General features: G+C 32.9%; 1 non-coding gene across 1 annotated transcript; it reads left to right on the forward strand.

Moving 5' to 3' along the window:
- The first annotated feature begins 1,459 nt into the window (after nt 1-1,459).
- Nucleotides 1,460-1,566, forward strand: LOC117084574. The gene has a single exon (XR_004437507.1). It is a non-coding gene; the product is annotated as a U6 spliceosomal RNA (small nuclear RNA).
- The last annotated feature ends 6,944 nt before the right edge of the window (nt 1,567-8,510 follow it).

Consider the following 8,510-nt stretch of genomic DNA (forward strand, 5'->3'; position numbering starts at 1 on the left):
TGATTGCTTTTTCTATTATTCATTGTCAAGGAGGAAGGGAGCGTTCTAGGAAAAGAATTGCTTGAAATCACTGAGTAAATAAAAGGAGGAGTGTCGAGACTGACACAACTACAAGGTTGCTCAGAAAGCTCTGTTGAGAAGAGGTCCTGAAGACACATTTCTGCGAACTCCAACAGGGCCTGAGTGTCATATGACAGGAGTTCAGATAAACTGGGAGTGAGAAAGGTGAGCTGTGAGGTGTCTGAGTAGCCAGTTAAAGCAAGAAGCCAAAAATGTACAAGAAGTTAGGCTTTACTCTTTTATGATGGTATAAGCAAAAGGATAAAATCAGAGAAAACATGAACCTTCTGTTGCATTTTGCCCTATAAAACGGAGCACAGGTCAGAACAGATGTGAGAGTCATCTTACTATTGAGGGAGTCCCCAACAAAATCTCTAGCAGTTTTACGGACCTTAAAGTAATGGAGAGGATGAGGGAGAAGGCCTAAACATGGAAATGTTCTGGTCATCGAGTCAGAGTCTCCACAACCTCCCTTATCCAGCCTGCCACTGCTTTAAGGAGGCTTTGGCAGCGGTACCTGAGAGAGACCTCAGCCTGGGGGCCCTCAGATGAAATGACCTAGGAATGGAGGTATCCTGCTGGGGCCAGACATGCAAAGATACAAAGGGCATGACTGGCCAGATGGGGCCAGAATCATTGCCTGCTGCTCCCTTCAGAGACTGCAGTGCTCTAACTGTTCACCACATCTGTGGGGAAGGCAGCTTTCTCCTAAGCCTCCTAGGTGAATGGTTTATAGTCACCAGACTGGGCCTGGAAATTACCCGAAGTTTTTTCACCAGAAGCTGGACTCCTCACCATGGTAAGAGCAGTATAGACATCATGATGTAGACAGTGGGCAAGTATAAACGATTTTGAAACGTGGGAGTGACATGATGGAATTTTCAGGATAACAACCCCAACGACAATGTGAGAGTGGACTGGTTGGGGGCTGTTGCCAACAAGAAAAATGGCTGAGAGACAGTCTCAATAGGACAATATGCAGTTTTAAACCTTCTGAAGGCCCTTCGTTCCGCTAAGAGCTTTCCAGGATAATTTTGAAATCATTAAGTCTAGACCTGAGTATTCTAAGCCACCCACTTTTCAACTCCTCTTTATTAAGGAAAAGGATGCTTAGAATTAAGCTATTGGGTTTGCTTCTTTGCCTGCATTTACACTTGTTGCACTCTTCTTTTCCATTAAAGGATGAGAGGTGGGAATTGGGTCCAGTGTTCTTAAATACTTATTAAGGATTCCCATTTAATCACTTTCTTGGCCTTCCAGAGCTTCTTTCAATATCTGACATGGAAATAGTATGATCGGTGGAGTTTTTGTATAATGTTAGGACTTGGAGATCCATTGCACAGCTAACTTTCTAGATACCTGTTCCTGCATTTGAAATGATCAAAAGTATTTTGGATCAGTGCTCACTTTGGAAGCATATATACTAAAATTGGAATGATACAGAGAAGATTAGCATGGCCCCTGTGCAAGGATGACATGCAAATTCGTGAAGTGTTCCATTAAAAAATAAAAAAAGTATTTGGACCATTGTATGATATTTATTTTAAAATGCAGCAGTGTTGCAAATGCTGTAAACTAATTTATGAATCAATGTGTTTATGAGTTGATATATTCACACATGTATTCATATTTGAAGAAATATCAGTGAGTAGTAATGGTCTAAAACCATATAATATGCTTTTAGAGTTGCTATGGTAACTTATTTTCTTGGAAAATCTAATAGGTGTCTGGAAACCTGCCATGGTTACTTACCAGCTATTGGAGAAATAGCACTGCATTTTATTTTTTAAACAGATCTGCTTATTTATTAACTTTATTGTGAATTTCCATAAATTTTAGCAATATGAACTATTTTTAATTAGTGTCAATTGAAAGGAATTATAATTATATTTTCAAATAGTTAAGAAAATATAAATATAAACAAATAATCAATAAAGCCTTAAAAAGATGTATTTGAAAAGGCTTGTGTAGAGTGTCCAAAATCCAGAGCACCAAAAACTCCAACTACTGACAAGAATGTGCAGCAACAGGAACTCTTACTCATTGCTAATGGAAATACAAAATGGTACAGCCACTTTACAGGACAATTTGGTAATTTCTTATGAAATTAAACATACTCCTAGCATATGATCTAGAAATTTTGCCCCTGGCTATTTACCCAAATTAGTTGAAAATGTATGTCCATACAAAAATGTGGAAGTTTGTAACAGCTTTACTCAAAATCATCAAAACTTGGAGGCAACTAACATGTCCTTCAGTAGGTGAATGGATACACTGTGGCACATCATTGTCATCCAATGACAAGGAAATACTATTAAATGTTAAAATATATGAGCTCTCAAGCCATGAAAAGACACAAGGGAAACTTAAATGTCTATTACTAGATGAAAGAAGCCAATCTGAGAAGGCTCCATACTGTGTAATGCCAGGTATATGACATTCTGGAAAAGCCAAAACTATGGAGACAGTAAAAAGTTTAGTGGTTGACAGTAAAAAGCTTAGTTTAATGGGGGGTGAGGGGTAATAGAGTGCAGAAGATTTTTAGAACAGTGAAACTGCTCCATATGATAACTATAATTTTGGGTACATGTCATCATACCTTGTTTCAAACCCATAAAATATACAACATTAAGAATTAACCCTAATGTAAACTATTAACTTTGGGTGATTATGATGTGTCAATGTAGGCTCATCAGTTGTAACAAATATACTACCCTGGTGGGAAATGCTTAAAAAAGATCTGAGAAAATATAACACAGACAAATTCTTGATAAATATTTTTGAGAAAGAGAAGCAGAGAAAAAATACCCTTCAATGAAAATATTAAAACAAAAAAAAAGTATCCAGAACTTAAAATTTAGAAGGTTTCTCCTTTGTACAAATTTTGAATTAAATAAGACAAAAGAAAAATACTTTTATGAGAAAATATACAATCCAGACATTTTAGAAGTGATCAATAGTTATAAATTAATAATTCAGAAAAAATAAAAATATAATAAAACATAGTCTAAAAATAAGACTTGTAAATGTTCCGATTACTTTTAAAGAAAGGTATTTCACTATGTAAAACTATTTCAAAACATGGAAACATTGAAAAATTAATCAACTAGTTTTCTTTTTTAAAGGCTACTCTTGCTGCTTTTGTTTTTTATTTTTACTTTTAACTTTTAAGTTCGGGGTACAGGTGAAGGTTTGTTTCATAGGTAAACTTGTGTCATGGGGCTGTGTTGTACAGATGATTTTATCATCCAGATATTACATTTAGTACCCATTATTTATTTTTCCTGATCTTCTCCCTCCTCCTATCCTCCACCCTTCAATAGGCCCCATTGTATGTTGATCCCCTCTATGTGTCCACCAGTTCTCATCATATTGTTCTCACTTACAAGTGAGAACTTGCTGTATTTGTTTTTCTGTTTCTGCATTAGTTTGTTAAGGATAATGGCCTCCAGCTCTATCCATGTCCCTGCGAAGAACATGATTTTATTCTTTTTTTATGGCTACATAGTATTCCATAGTGTATATGTACCCCATTTTCCTTATCCAGCCTATCACTGATGGTCATTTAGGTTGATTCCATGCCTTGCTATTGTGAATAGGGCTGCAATGAAGATACACATGCATATGTCTTTATAATAGAATAATTTATATTTCTTTGGGTATAAATTAGGATATAGGTGGGGATAAGTATAAGCTAGAATAACTCAAATCAAAACACTACAAAGATAACAAAAGATAAATTATTGGTCAAATTATGTGCATAGATTCAATATTCCCAAATAAAATGTCCTCAAATTCACCTGAGGTATTCTCTAAAAGAAGACTGTATCTAGAAGTATGATTTGATCTGGAAATGCAAGATTAATCAACATTAGAAAGTCTTATATATATAATCTACTACATTTATTAAAAAAATATGTGATAAGCTGCATCCAAAGTATTAACAAATCTTAACATGCATTGATAGCAAGTGCTCTAAGAAACAAGAAATGTGAACGAAGTGCCTCAATTTTGAGAAAAGGTATTTAGAAAAATTTACATCAAATAGTATATTTCATAGTCAAATATTAGAATCATTCCAGTTAAAGTAAGAGACAAGAAAAAAGTCACAATTTTTACCAATATTGAGGATGATACAGGAGCTCCTGATCAATGTATTTATAAAAAGGAATGTGAAGTATAAATATTGGAGAGAGTTAACATTCTCATTTTGTTCATACGATGTGCTTCTCTTCACAGAAAACTCAATAATATGAACTAACAATGTGACAAAATAGGTCAGCAGAGTGGCCAGAAACAAGGGCAAAATAAGAAAATCAATAATATCTCTATACAAAAAGAATATTCAATTAGAAAATATACTAGAGATCCCAAAACAATTGTGAAAAAAAATTATAAAGTGCCTACTCATGTGCCTAATAAGAAACGTATGAGGTTTTATTGGAAAAATTTATAAAACGCTACCAAAGGAGTAAAAGCTGTCATAGGAGAATAGAATCGTAATCTACATTTGTAGATATAAAACTTTATATTTTAAAGATACCAGTTATTTTCAAGAAATTTCTTACTCTCCCAATCAAATTTCCAATAGCTTTTTTTTTTTTTTTAATTGAAGGAAGACTTGAATATATCTTACATTCATAGATAGGACTGTAATTCTGCAAGTCAGGGCCAGATATATTTTAGAGGAAAGAAAATGCAAGGGTAGGAAGTTGAAGAGGTAGGGTTTGGTCTTCCCAGCTATCAAAATGTTTTTAAATGATTGTAATGAAAATAATATAATATCAGAACTAATATAAAAAGCAAGCAGTGCAGCTTATGAAAAATCAAGAAATAAACACTAATAGATGAACATTTAATATATAGTGAGTGGCTTCCAGATTGAGAGATATGATGTATTTGATAAGTAAAATCAGGACAATTGATAACCCATTAAGAGAAAAATTAAAATTTTATCTCAACTGCAACAAATATAAAACCTACATAAAAAAACACTGAAGTATTTGAGGAAAAGTTTAGAATATATTTAGGAGATTTAGATTTTCTTCTATAACTTCAAAGAATGAAGACTAAGTTCTGATCTCTATGATGGGAAAGCTCTTACATGAGACAAAAACATTTGTTTAAAAGTTGAAAAACTGAAGAGGCAATGTAACTTAGAGAATGCTTCCTTTTGAGAATTAGGTAAGTGATGACTTTAGACAAGAAACATAATCTATATTAAGCTTTACTTTGAATATTGAATAGAAGATATTCTATAACAATTTAAGTAAAATAATAAATGCCTGACATTGTGTGTATATTAAGTTTCAAAAATTATTGAGAATGGCTGGAGTTCAAAATGCCCAGTAGAAGTTTATTTATTAGGATTTTAGTAGTGGAGGAAATTCCATTCAATTCCCCTCTGATTTCTCTACTAATATTTTAAAAATTATATATTTTCAATTAGTCTTAGTAATACCACTCAGTAATACAAATCGTTCATTCTAAAATGGATCCCTTCTTTTACACTGTAGATTTAGAGAATAGTGTATAAAATTGAAAAGAAATAAAAACAAAAGCAATTAGGTGGTATACGGTTTTATGTAGCTTTGGTAATCAGCTCTAGAACATTCCATTTATCTTAATTTTTTAAATGGATTAGTTTCTCTTCAGCCAGTGCTGGAAAGCTATTGCTACAGTCTTGGATATAGAGAGCTCTGATTTACCCTGAATTCAGACATGGCAGATTTAAGACAAAGAACCAGATTTAATTTGATTTCATCTGTTCTTGCTCCTTTCCTGGCTATCTCAATCCTGCTCACTTTTAGCTTTTGGTATGGAGTTGACAAAATATTATTTCTTTCAGCACTGTTAAATTTGACAGGGAATTGAAGAGAGGTACTCAAAACCCTGAAATTAATATCTTCAGTGATGTTTTCTGCTGTTGAAATGAGTATATGAGTGTTATACTGACTGAGTCAATACTTGATATGATAAATCTTAAATTATTTAGAAATGAGATAATTAGGCAAAAAATAATTAGCTATGTCAAGATTTGACTAGTTTATATTTTAATATCATTACTTGCAATGTGTCAGTCATATGATTATTATGACTTGGCTAAGATTACCATAGGCCTCTTTGGCATTATGATTCTCTGTATCACATATATAGGTAATTGAATTACACTTGAATTTAATGTTTTTGTTGATCTAAGAAAGCGTGTTTAGTTCACATATGTTGTAACCTAAACTGTAATTTAGATATTAGCTACAATTCTGCAGCACCTTTCAATGCAATAATTTTAGTGCAGTTTGCCCCAAAGAATCAGTAAAATAAACTGGAATGTTTTGGAATTTAAAAAGCAAGCCAATAGAATATTGAGTATACTTGTAATATATTTACAAATATCATTTTGACATCACCAGACGTAGTACTGAATATCATTTTCTTGAAAGCTTGCCAGTTTTTGGAGTCATTTAAGTCAGCTTATGTATGATTGTACATTTAGGCATCATAAGTAATATCAACACCATAAAAGTATATTAATCTTAAATTTCATATATGCAAAGATATATAGCAATTATAATATGCTTGTAATTGTTCTAAGCCTTAAACAAACATCAACTTAGATAACTATTGTAACATGCATAAAGTCAGTTCTAGTATCCTCATTTTCTGATAAGAGAAAGCTGAGGCACAGATAATTAAATACTTAATTTGCATATCAGGAAAGTGCTGGTGCTTAGATTACAACCTAGCCAGGTAAACTGTCTAGAATCTGCATCTTACATCCTACCACATAATACTGTCTTTTATGTTACACTGGAAAAGTTGACAGTTTACATTATTTTCCAAATACTTCATACATTCTGAAGAAATACTGTAGAATTTGTTTTACGCAGTAATATATTGATTTACTTTTTAAATTTAAAAACATTCCAGAAGTTTATTTCACTGCTTCTTTAGGGCTAACTGCATTATCTACTGGATACTCTAGAGGTCACTCTAAAATTTAATACAATTGAGGAATATATAAATTTCATATACTAATTTTATTTTTAAAGTAATAAGTAAGCCATAGTGTAGAAATTTTATTTTCCATTTAATATTCTTTCCTTTCTTTTTAATTTTACATATTATAAATGTACATGTTAAACTGATTTTTAGACAGACGTTATAAATTTTGCTTTAATATAAACATTACCTTAATATAAATGTAAAAACATAACCTACAAAGAGCACATGATAGATATTTTTAAAAACTTTGCAAAAGACCTAGTTATTGTCATTTCAAATGCTGAAATTAAACTGGTGAATATTAGGGCAAATTAATTTTATTTTAAAAATTACATTTCAATGGCTTGACTTATTCTCTGTGGTGGACCTTCCCAGGATCAGGATCAGGAAGGCGAAATGGAGGCCACCAGATAAGGAGTCCATTCTAGATCCTAAGTTGTCCTCTAAACATTGGGATATCTCTGAGGTTCTTCATACAGCTAGAGGAAAAGACAACAATAAAGCACTTTGGAGAGAAACAGCAGAAAAATATATATTAGGATATTTTTAATTTTATCCTACCGAGTGTCAGAAGGGTACAGAGAATCAGCATGTTGTGTGTGTACAACACTACAACCACACCTGGGTAAATAATCTATTTATCCTCTTGTGCTCTCTGAGGATGAGATACTAAATGAAGAAAAATAGCAGAACGGAAGCATCTATGTACTTAAGCCCCTGGAGTACTGAGTCTGATATAGAGGCTGTTGTTGGAAACGGGGGACATCTCATCGATCAAGGAGAAACACTGCTAAGTTTTTATATAGTACTTTACCAAGGGAGAAATAAAAATGAAAGATAGGGCAGAAGCCAAAATGAGCCAAAATGTATGTTTTTGTCAACCATAGCCATCCCGAGAGAAGAAGCAAAGTAAACTTTCTCTTTAATCAATACATTGTGACCACTAAAAATAAAAGAAGGTTAATCAGCGACAGTCTGAGTAGCCCATTCAAATACGTTACTAAAGATTAAGGCTGGTTACATAATTTGAGGGTCAGTGTATAAAATGAAAGCGCAGGGCCCCTTGTTTTAAAAGCAGGAAAATGTGTCATTACATGTATTTCCACCATCTCTCTCTCAAGCTGTATTGGCATTTTAATTTCCTATTTAATTTCTAAATTAAAAGTCTACACGCATTATTAGCAGGAATTTTACCATTATAGTGGCAATGCCAATTTCAAATGCAAATATTATACCATTTAACTCACACAAAGAATTACTGAAATTTCACAATTTATATTTCATAGCTTGTGCATATGTATTTCTTTCTTAGGAGGACAGCGAAAGTGCCACACAGTAGTGGAAAGTCTGACCTGTTTTGTTTTTGCTTTTGCTTGTTTTCACTTGATACACACACATTTTACTAAAAACCTCTATCTTTAGCTTACTGATAAGTAAGGAAGGACTGA

Source organism: Trachypithecus francoisi, unplaced genomic scaffold, assembly GCF_009764315.1.
Source record: "Trachypithecus francoisi isolate TF-2019V2 unplaced genomic scaffold, Tfra_2.0 Lachesis_group0, whole genome shotgun sequence".
Taxonomy (NCBI): domain Eukaryota; kingdom Metazoa; phylum Chordata; class Mammalia; order Primates; family Cercopithecidae; genus Trachypithecus; species Trachypithecus francoisi.